The 11,097-nt window shown below is 43.2% G+C and overlaps 1 long non-coding RNA gene across 1 annotated transcript; it reads left to right on the forward strand.

Moving 5' to 3' along the window:
* On the forward strand, positions 1,050-3,566 carry LOC109232768. Its single transcript, XR_002068986.1, has 4 exons — positions 1,050-1,196; positions 2,072-2,204; positions 2,800-2,903; positions 3,385-3,566. It is a non-coding gene; the product is annotated as an uncharacterized LOC109232768 (long non-coding RNA).

Below are 11,097 nucleotides of genomic sequence, written 5' to 3' on the forward strand. Positions count from 1 at the left end.
TAATTTGAAATACAGTATTCAAACCAGATTTTTTCAAATTAAAAAATTGTAGAATATTTGGTTTGTATATTGTATTTCAAATTAAAATATTGTTTGAGTATTATATTCCAAATTAGAATATTATAGTATGTTCTGTTTGAATATTGTATTCCAAATTAGAATATTATGGTATATTTAGTTTGAATGTTGTATTCCAAATTAAAATATTATAGTATTTGAATAATGTATTGTAAATTAAGATACTATGGTATATTTAGTTTAAATAATATATTCTAAATTAGAATACTGTGATATGCTTGGTTTAGATAGCGTACTTGTCATTAGAATATTGTGATATATTCTATTTGAATTGTATTTCAAATTAGAATATTGTGGTATGTTCAAAATATATGGGAAGATTTGAAAGTATAGAGCATACAATATCAAAAATGAAGTTTTGATGGAAAATAGGAATATGGTATAATTAGGGGAGATGTGAATCTCAAAATTCATCGAGTACGGATTTCAATAATTAAGGCTACATTTAAGGGATATTATCCCCTTATTAATAGTGGTTGTTACACACATAAGATTCTCTATCAAGATATAGGATGTAATTTCTTTATAGGTATACAGTGTAACTTTTACAATTAAGGCATAGTGAGTAAAGAGATTTATACAGGGGTATACGGTGTTAAAACCCCTTATATAAATATGCTCATTCTAACTAAATTGGACCAGCGTGACGGTCTGGGTCGTATAACAAATTCTTTCACGACTTATTATTGCAACACTTGGGGTGTATTTGGTATGTAGGAAAATATTTTCTGGAAAATGTTTTCCAATTTTGGTTGGCTTAGATATTTTGGAAAATATTTTTCTTATGAACTCATTTTCCTCCAATTGGAGGAAAATGTTTTACTTATTAAGAGAAGGTAAAATATTTTTCAAAACTGCTTCTCAACCTTTCCTATCCTCACCAACCCACCCCACCCCTTCTCTCCAAAAAGGTTTATTTTTTTTTTAGTTTTTAATTTTTAGTTTTTCTTTGTATTTGCTTGTTCTGTGTATCCCGTGTTCTTTGTGTACATACAGAACATCTATGAATACACCCTCCAAAATACACATGCATGTATCGACGGGATAATATCATAAAGCCTAAAAGTGAAGGAAGAGATTATTTCCAAGTCTGTTTAGTTTAGCTTTATTCTTTCGTGGTGAGTGTAAACATTTGATTTTATTTTTTCGACTGAATCTTCATTTGTCGTCTGTCCATGAATTTTTTTCCCCAGTTGTGCTTTACTTTTCTTTTTAATTCACTATGTAAGATTCTGGATATTTGATTTATATGTTTCCGTTCCCCTTTGCCTTTTCATTTTTTTATTTGTGGGGGATTCTGTTTACCATGTGGTTATTTGTTCAAACGCTTGCATGAAAATTTTGTGATTAACGGGACTGAGCACACTAAGTTGCCATCTTGGGAAAAAGGAATTGTAAGGAAGGAAAATAATTTAGTTGCAGTCAAGGTGTTTGACGATATGCCTAAAATAAAGTAAATTTTCATTCCAAATCTTCTTCCAGTATTATAACATAAGCATCTATAATTTAGCTCTCTCAACGGTACAATGTTTACATTCACTAGACAGAACTATCGAGCAAGATATCATGCATTGTACATCATTTTATTTTAAAAATACTTTTATGAAATGTGTTCATTTTACTTCCGCCTATATGTGTCTATTGCAGCAGGGCTACTGTTTATCTAACTTTGTCGTAATAATGAAAACTAGATGCAACTCATAATTGATATTATAGCAAATTACAATCCAACAAAATTGTAACTATTTGGAAAAGAAATGTCGCAAATCGAGATACTACAGATTTAGTACATCAACATCAACAGATTAAGGAACAACAATTCTCAAATATAAGGGGCGTCAATGTGCCTTTTTAAAAAAAAATTATGTCATGAAATTTATGGTAATCTCAAAAAATTATGAGTAATACTGTTGCAGAGTTACTACACTAGATGATATGTGTTTTCCTAGATTTCTGAATAAGCTTCATAGGGATTGAAACTATGGGATTGCAGATTTTCTAAAAGACAAAGGATGTTACTACACAAAAAATTCTAGCAGGAGACTTCCCCCAAAAGGATGTTCACGCAACGGGTTGATGGAAGAAATGTGAAAATACTTAGGATTTGCTATCTGTGTGGTTTAAAGGTTGGTATATATATGGTTTATTTATTGAGACTGGAAGATCTTAGTTTACTGATTCGTTGATCTGTTACATACGAGGTCTTTAGTCATGAATAATACCTTGTGAATTAATTGGAGAAAAACTAGATGCAATTTCTAAATGTTGTATCTCAACTATGTGAGCTAGCAAAGTCACTAATTTGTTGACATTATATTATCTTTCTGGCGAAAACTTTTTTTTTAAGTAGCCTAGATGTCCAGTAGAACTTGGCTCTTAAGTACTTGTCTCTTAACAATTTCTTGAAAAGACACGTGGCATAAGTAGCATAAGTACTTTCTGGATACTAGTTCTGCGATGATTTTTTAAAATCAGTAAAATCGGTTTATGCGACTTGTTTTTTAAAAGATTGATCGGCATAACAAACTTGTGTTGAGCTTAAGGAGCACATTAACCTAATTACTACTATAAGATAGGTGAATTATATTTCATCCTAATTTGGTTTAACTCATGTCATGAGAAGCAAAGGCTCATACTATAGTTGAAAAATGCATCTTCAAATGCTTTTGCTAGATAGCAAATATTTTACTTGATCTAACTTAGTTCTTTTGCCTAATGTAGGTATACTGTACATGTGCTAGCTCTGGTCTCCAAAGTCTAAACTAGCCTTAAGAGGTTAACATAGGGCCAAAACAGAGTGAGAAGTGCTTTGAATGAGTAATGTGGTAATTTTCATTTTGTTTTAACTCTTTATCTTTTCCGCAATATTATTTGACTTATGTACTAGGTTGTCTACCATATCGATATGATTCAAATAAGTTGATCGCTTACAAATATTTGTTCTGATAGCCACAAGGTTTATCTATATAGATGCTTAGAACCTTGCACTGAATGCGACCCTAAGTTGTCTTTTCCAAAAAGTCGTGCTTAAAAGCTCTATTTTGCTTTTCGGGAGCGTACTTGCCTTTGATTAATGGTTATTGAATTTTGTTCAAGGCCGTCAAGTGGCATTTTGGATCTTCTAGATGCAAACTGGAAGTGACATCATATTTAACTGCTATATATGTTTTTCAGTCTAAGTTATGTTACACATTGGGAATTTTTTATGCTCTATTTTTACATTCCATAATTTTCGAAACAAGGAAATACTATAACTTTTAGGCTTTAACGTTTGAAATTGCCCTATCTTGCTATATGTATTTGCAGGTTACTCTCTTTCAGGAGAAAAGAGTTCAAGCCCTGTGACGCTAAAGGACTTTAGATGGATGAAAATGAACTTTGCATTAACGTGCAAAGATGTTAGTCTCTGAACTCCCATGTTTTTGTAATCATAACCAAAGTGATAGTATGTAAATACTTTTTGTATATGTTACTATAGGTTAATGGTATTTATACCCTTCGTTAAAGGACTACGGCTAACCTACTTATCAACCCCGGGAAAAAAAGGATTGTTTTGCTTACCTAAAATACCAAGTCAAGCAAGTATTGGCCCGGGCGTAACACGGGCTTGCCTTGCTAGTATGTATGTATGTATGTATGTATGTATATTGTGACGACCCAACCCGTCGTCACGTGAGTTACCGCCCCGTTTTCCCTATTTTCTATTTCTTTATGCTTCATTATCAGTGTTGGGTGTGAACGAGTTGATTTGGAGCGGTTCTAGAAGGAAATGAGACACTTAGTCTCTTTAAAGAAGGTTTGTTTTGGAAAAGTCAACCGGACGTTGACTTATGTGTTAAAGGGCTCGGATATGAATTCCGATGATTCGGTTAGCTTCGGGGGATGATTTGTGACTTAGGAGTGTGATCGGAAGTAATTTTGGAGGTCCGGTGTAGAATTAGGTTTGAATTGGCGAAGTTAGTATTTTGGCGAATTCCGGTCGATAGGTGAGATTTTGATCCGGGGGTCGGAATGGAATTCCGAGAGTTGTTGTAGCTTCGTTATGTGATTTGGGATGTGTGTGCAAAATTTCAGGTCATTCGGAGGTGATTTGGATAGGTTTCTGATCGAATGCAAGTTTCAGAAGATTTGGATGAGCTTAGGCTTGAATTTGATGTAATTTGATGGTTTAGGTGTTATTTGTGGTGTTTTAATGATTCGAGCAAGTTTGAATAAGGTGTTGGATCATGTTTGTGTTTTTGGTTGAGGTCCCGGGGGCCTCGGGGTGATTTCGGATGGCTAACGGGAAGTTTTGGCTTGTAATACTTAAGAATTTGCTGCTGCTTCTGGTATTTTCGCTCCTATGGAAATGGGACCGCAGAAGCAGTACCGCAGGAGCGGGTGGAGAGTCGCAGAAGCGGGGAGAACCGCAGGTGCGGATTGGGTGACCGCATCTGCGGAGTCGCAGATGCGACAACATGACCGCAGATGCGGGTTTTGGAGATTTAATGAGATCCGCAAATGCGGAGCTTAGTCCGCAGAAGCGGAAGCCGCGGGTGCGTGTTTCAGACCGCAGAAGCGGTGCAATTACCGCAGAAGCGGAAGTCGCAGAGGCGGCTAAGGAGCCGCAGATGTGGAAATAACTGGTCAGTGAAGTTATATTTCATCTTCGCGAAATTTCATAAGGGTTCATAGTTTTCACTTCGGACTTGGAGAATTTGGGCGAGTTGGAAGAGACAAATCAAGGGACTTCATTGAGGTAAGAATTTCTGAGTCTAAAACACGATTTTATGGTACAAATACATGAATTAAAACTGAAAAATTAAGGAATCAAAGGTCAAAAATGGTGGTTAGGGTTTGGAACTTAAGAGAGCTAAAATGGGGATTTGAGGGGTCACTTGGACTCCGATTTTGGTGTTCCTCATATGTATAGACTCGCGGCGAGATAAGGAATCCGTTGATGGTAAATTTTCTGATTTTCGAGAAGTGGGCCCGGGGCTCGGGTTTTGCTAATTTCGAGATTTTAGCTATTTTTCGATTGTTTTCGATTGGGTATTGTCCCATTAGCATATTGTGATGTATTCGTTGTAGTTTTGATCAGATTCGGTACACGAGGAGGTCAATTCGAAAGGCAAGGGCATAGCGAGCTAGGACTTTGGCCGGCTTGAGGTGAGTAATAGATGTAAATGCTGTTCTGAGGGTTTGAAACCCCGTGTGTGCACATCGTAGTGCTATATTGAGGTGACTTGCACGCCGGGTAGCGAGCGTGGAGTAGAGCACCGTTGGGGATTGTGACTTGGTCCGTCCCGGTAGATGAATATAATAGTGGCCGTGGTCGTGGTGGTGGCAGAGGCAGAGCAGCCGGGGCAGCACCTGCTGACCCGTTAGTTGCCCCAGCTCAGGATCAGGCTCCAGCTGTGGATACTCCAGCAGCACCTACTCAGGCACCAGCCGTTTCTATTGTGATTATGGGCCTTCAGGAGACCTTGGCACAGATATTAACGGTCTGTACTGGCCTGGCTCAGGCAGTTTTAGCCACCACCGCAGCAACAGCTACTTCACAGACCGGGGGAGGCAATCAGACCCCCGTTGCCCGCGCACCTACGCAGGGAGTGTAGGGACTACAGACACCAGAGGCACCTCCAGCTCAGCAGGTTGCACCAGCTCAGGGCTTCGTGGTTCCAGCTATGCCAGACGATGAGCAGCATCGTCTTGAGAGGTTTGGTAGACTCCAGCCTCCGACATTCGGTGGTGCTGAGGGCGAGGATGCCCAGGGTTTTCTTGACAGATGTCAGCGTATGCTCCATACGGCAGGGATCCTTGAGTCGAGTGGTGTGGCATTTACTACCTTTCAGTTCACGGGGGCTGCTCTTACTTGGTGGGAGGACTTTGAGAGGCGTAGGTCTGCCGGTGCAGCACCTCTGACTTGGCAGCAGTTCTCCGCTCTTTTTCTGGAGAAGTATGTACCTCAGTCCCGTAGGGAGGAGTTGCGTAGGCAATTTGAGTGGTTGACACAGGGAGATATGACAGTGACTCAGTACGAGATGAGGTTTTCCCAGCTGGCTCGTCATGCTACTTGGATGGTTCTGTCAGATCGTGAGAGGATTAGGAGATTTGTGGATGGCCTTAACTACCATCTCCGTATTCTGATGACTAGAGAGAGAGTACTGGGTGCTACTTTTGAGGAGGTGGTGGATATCGCTCGTGAGATCGAGTCAGTTCGCCGTAGAGAGCGAGAGGAGAGGGAGGCTAAGATGACTCGTGGATCGGGCAGTTACAGTGGTGCTCCTTCGAGGGGCCAGTTTCAGCAGGGTAGAGGTCGTTCTTTCCGGCCTGCTCAGTCGGCCCGTCCAGAGTATCATGGGGGATCTTCAGGCCGTGGTCATCATGGGCCCCAGCAGGGTCAGTCTTCACTCAGCGCCCTCCCAGCTCCGAGTTCATCTCATGCCCCATCAGTTCAGGGTTCTTCTGCGCCGAGTGCATCTTCTAGTCACTCCGGTACGAGGGGTTCCCATCAGTCCCCATCTCCAGTACCGGGCAGTTGTTATGAGTGCGGAGAGTTTGGTCACTTGAGGAGGCAGTGCCCTCGCCTTCATGGCAGACAGCATCAGCAGAGGGGCCAGCCCTCGACTTCTGCTCCAGTTACTTCATCACCCGCCCAGCCAGCTAAGGGTGGAGATCAGGCAGCCAGGGGTCGTCCCAGAGGTGGAGATCGATCAGGCGGTGGCCATGCTCGTTTCTACGCTATGCCGGGCAGGACAGATGCCATTGCTTCAGACGCTGTCATTACAGGTATTGTTTCAGTCTATCACAGATACGCCTCAGTATTATTTGATCCCGATTCTACCTATTCATATGTGTCTTCATATTTTGCTCATCATTTGGGTACGTCCCGAGGGTGTCTTGCTTTACCTGTTCATGTATCTACCCCGGTGGGCGATACTATTATTGTAGACCATGTGTACCGGTCATGTTTGGTGACTATTGAGGGTCTGAAGACCCGAGTTGATTTACTGCTATTGAGCATGGTGGACTTCGACGTTATTTTGGGCATGGATTGGTTATCTCCGTGTCATGCTATTCTAGACTGTCATGCCAAGACAGTCACTTTGGCTATGCCGGGTGTACCGCGGATCGAGTGGCGTGGTGTAACTGACTATGTTCCTAGCAGGGTGATTTCATTCCTAAAGGCCCAGCGAATGGTTGGGAAGGGTTGTCTTTCATACTTGGCGTTTGTGAGGGATGTTGAAACTGAGACTCCTAGCATTGATTCTGTCCCAGTTGAGGGATTTTCCCGATGTGTTTCCTGCAGACCTGCCGGGCATGCCGCCAGACAGGGATATTGATTTTGGTATTGACCTGGTGCCGGGCACTCAGCCCATCTCTATTCCGCCATATCGTATGGCACCAGCGGAGTTGAAGGAATTAAAGGAGCAGCTTCAGGAGCTCCTGGACAAGGGGTTCATTCGGCCTAGTGTGTCACCGTGGGGTGCGCCAGTTCTGTTTGTGAAAAAGAAGGATGACACAATGAGAATGTGCATCGATTATAGGCAATTGAACAAGGTAACAATTAAGAACAAGTATCCCCTGCCTCGCATTGATGATTTGTTTGACCAGCTTCAAGGAGCGAAGGTGTTTTCCAAGATTGATCTCCGTTCGGGTTATCACCAGTTGAAGATCAGGGATTCAGATATTCATAAGACTGCTTTCAGGACTAGATATGGTCACTATGAGTTTCTTGTCATGTCTTTCGGGCTGACCAATGCCCCAGCAGCGTTCATGCATCTGATGAACAGTGTATTTCGGCCTTATCTGGATTCATTTGTCATAGTGTTCATTGATGATATCCTGGTATACTCGCGTAGTCAGGAGGAGCACGCGCAGCATTTGCGAGTTGTGTTGCAGAGATTAAGGGAGGAGAGGCTTTATGCAAAGTTCTCCAAGTGTGAGTTCTGGCTCGGTTCAGTGGCTTTCTTGGGACACGTGGTGTCCAGCGAGGGGATTCAGGTTGATCCGAAGAAGATAGAGGCGGTGCAGAGTTGGCCTAGACCATCCTCAGCCACAGAGATTCGTAGTTTCCTTGGGTTGGCAGGCTATTATCGCCGGTTTGTTCAGGGTTTTTCCTCTATTGCATCGCCCTTGACCAAGTTGACTCAGAAGGGTGTCTCATTTGCATGGTCGGACGAGTGCGAGGAGAGCTTTCAGAAGCTCAAGACGGCTTTGACCACAGCTCCAGTATTGGTGTTACCATCAGCTTCAGGTTCTTACACGGTATATTGCGATGCTTCCAGAGTTGGGATAGGTTGTGTTTTGATGCAGGAGGGTAGAGTTATTGCTTATGCTTCTCGTCAGTTGAAGCCCCATGAGCAGAACTACCCCGTCCATGATTTGGAGCTAGCTGCTATAGTTCATGCATTGAATATTTGGAGGCATTATTTGTATGGCATATCCTGTGAGGTATTCACTGATCATCGCAGTCTTCAGCATTTATTCAAGCAAAAGGATCTTAATTTGAGGCAGCGTAGATGGTTAGAGTTACTTAAGGATTATGACATTACTATTCTGTATCACCCAGGGAAGGCCAACGTAGTGGCCGATGCTTTAAGCCGGAAGTCGGTGAGTATGGGGAGTTTAGCATACATTCCAGTTGAGGAGAGTCCATTTGCAGTTGAGGTTCAGGCCTTGGCCAATCGATTTGTGAGACTAGATATTTCAGAACCCAGTCGAGTGTTGGTTTGTGTGGTTTCTCGGTCTTCCTTGTATGACCGTATCAGGGAGTGCCAGTATGATGATCCGCATTTGCTTGTCCTTAAGGACACGGTTCAGCATGATGATGCCAGGGATGTGACCATTGGAGATGATGATGTGTTGAGGATGCAGGGCCGGATTTGCGTGCCTAACGTGGATGGGCTTCGGGAGTTGATATTGGAGGAGGCCCATAGCTCGCGGTATTCCATTCATCCGTGTGCCGCAAAGATGTATCAGGATCTTAGACAGCACTATTGGTGGCGGAGGATGGAGAGAGATATTGTGGAGTATGTAGCCCGGTGTCTTAATTGTCAGCAGGTGAAATATGAGCATCAGAGACCGGGTGGCTTGCATCAGCAGATGGTTATTCCCGAGTGGAAGTGGAAGAGGATCACTATGGATTTTGTTACCGGACTCCCACGGACTTTGAAGAAATTTGACGCTATTTGGGTGATTGTAGACAGGCTGACCAAGTCCGCGCACTTCATTCCGGTTTGCACTACTTATTCTTCAGTGCGGCTGGCAGAGATTTACATTCAGGAGATTGTTCGATTGCATGGTGTTCCCATTTCCGTCATATCAGATCGAGGCACTCAGTTCACCTCTCAGTTTTGGCAGGCTGATCAGCGAGAGATGGGTACGCAGGTACAGTTGAGGATATGGGTACCTTTCACCCTCAGACGGACGGGCAATCCAAGCGCACCATTCAGATATTGGAGGATATGTTACGCGCCTGCGTTATTGATTTTGGAGAGTCATGGGATCAGTTTTTACTGCTTGCAGAGTTTGCCTACAACAACAGCTATCAGTCCAGCATTCAGATGGCACCGTATGAGTCCTTGTATAGGAGGCGGTGTAGATCTCCAGTTGGTTGGTTCGAGCCTAGGGAGGCTAGGTTGTTGGGGACAGATTTGGTTCAGGAGGCATTAGAGAAGGTGAAGGTGATTCAGGAGAGACTCCGTACAGCGCAGTCGAGACAGAAGAGTTATGCGGACAGGAAGGTCCGTGATGTGTCCTACATGATTGGTGAAAAAGTCTTGTTGAAGGTTTCACCCACAAAGGGTGTTATGAGATTCGGGAAGAAAGGGAAGTTGAGTCCGCGGTTCATTAAGCCTTTTGAGGTACTTAGGAGGATCGGAGAGGTGGCTTATGAGCTTGCCTTGCCACCTAGCTTGTCGGGCGTGCATCCAGTTTTTCATGTTTCTATGCTCCGGAAGTACATTGGGGACCCGTCCCATGTTCTAGATTTCAGTACAGTTCAGCTGGAGGGTGACTTGACTTATGATGTAGAGCCAGCAGCCATTTTGGATCGTCAGGTGCGGAAGTTGACGTCAAAGGATGTTGCTTCGGTGAAAGTGCAGTGGAGAGGTCGGTCCGTGGAGGAGGCTAGCTGAGAGACCGAGCGGGAGATGCGGAGCAGATACCCTCACCTATTTGAGGCATCAGGTATGTTTCTTGACTCGCTCGAGGACAAGCGTTTGTTTAAGTTGGGGAGGATATGACGACCCAACCCGTCGTCACGTGAGTTACCGCCCCGTTTTCCCTATTTTCAATTTCTTTATGCTTCATTATCAGTGTTGGGTGTGAACGAGTTGATTTGGAGTGGTTCTAGAAGGAAATGAGACACTTAGTCTCTTTAAGGAAGGTTTGTTTTGGAAAAGTCAACCGGACGTTGACTTATGTGTTGGAGGGCTCAGATATGAATTTCAGTGATTCGGTTAGCTTCGGGGGATGATTTGTGACTTAGGAGTGTGATCAGAAGTAATTTTGGAGGTCCGGTGAAGAATTAGGCTTGAATTGACGAAGTTAGTATTTTGGCGAATTCCAGTCGATAAGATTTTGATCCGAGGGTCGGAATGGAATTCCGAGAGTTGCTGTAGCTTCGTTATGTGATTTGGGATGTGTGAGCAAAATTTCAGGTCATTCGGAGGTGATTTGGGTAGGTTTTGATCGAATGCAAGTTTCGAAAGATTTCGATGAACTTAGGCTTGAATTTGATGCAATTTGATAGTTTAGGTGTGATTTGTGGTGTTTTGATGATTCGACAAGTTTGAATAAGGTGTTGGATCATATTTGTGTTTTTGGTTGAGTTCCCGGGGGCCTCGGGGTATTTTCGGATGGCTAACGGGAAGTTTTGGCTTGTAAAACTTGAGAATTTGCTGCTGCTTCTGGTATTTCCGCTCCTGCGGAAATGGGACCGCAGGAGTGGGTGGAGAGTCGCAGAAGCGGGGAGAACCGCAGGTGCGGATTGGGTGACCGCATCTGCGGAGTCGCAGATGCGACAAGATGACC

The sequence above is a fragment of the Nicotiana attenuata genome, chromosome 9 (assembly GCF_001879085.1).
Source record: "Nicotiana attenuata strain UT chromosome 9, NIATTr2, whole genome shotgun sequence".
Taxonomy (NCBI): Eukaryota; Viridiplantae; Streptophyta; class Magnoliopsida; order Solanales; family Solanaceae; genus Nicotiana; species Nicotiana attenuata.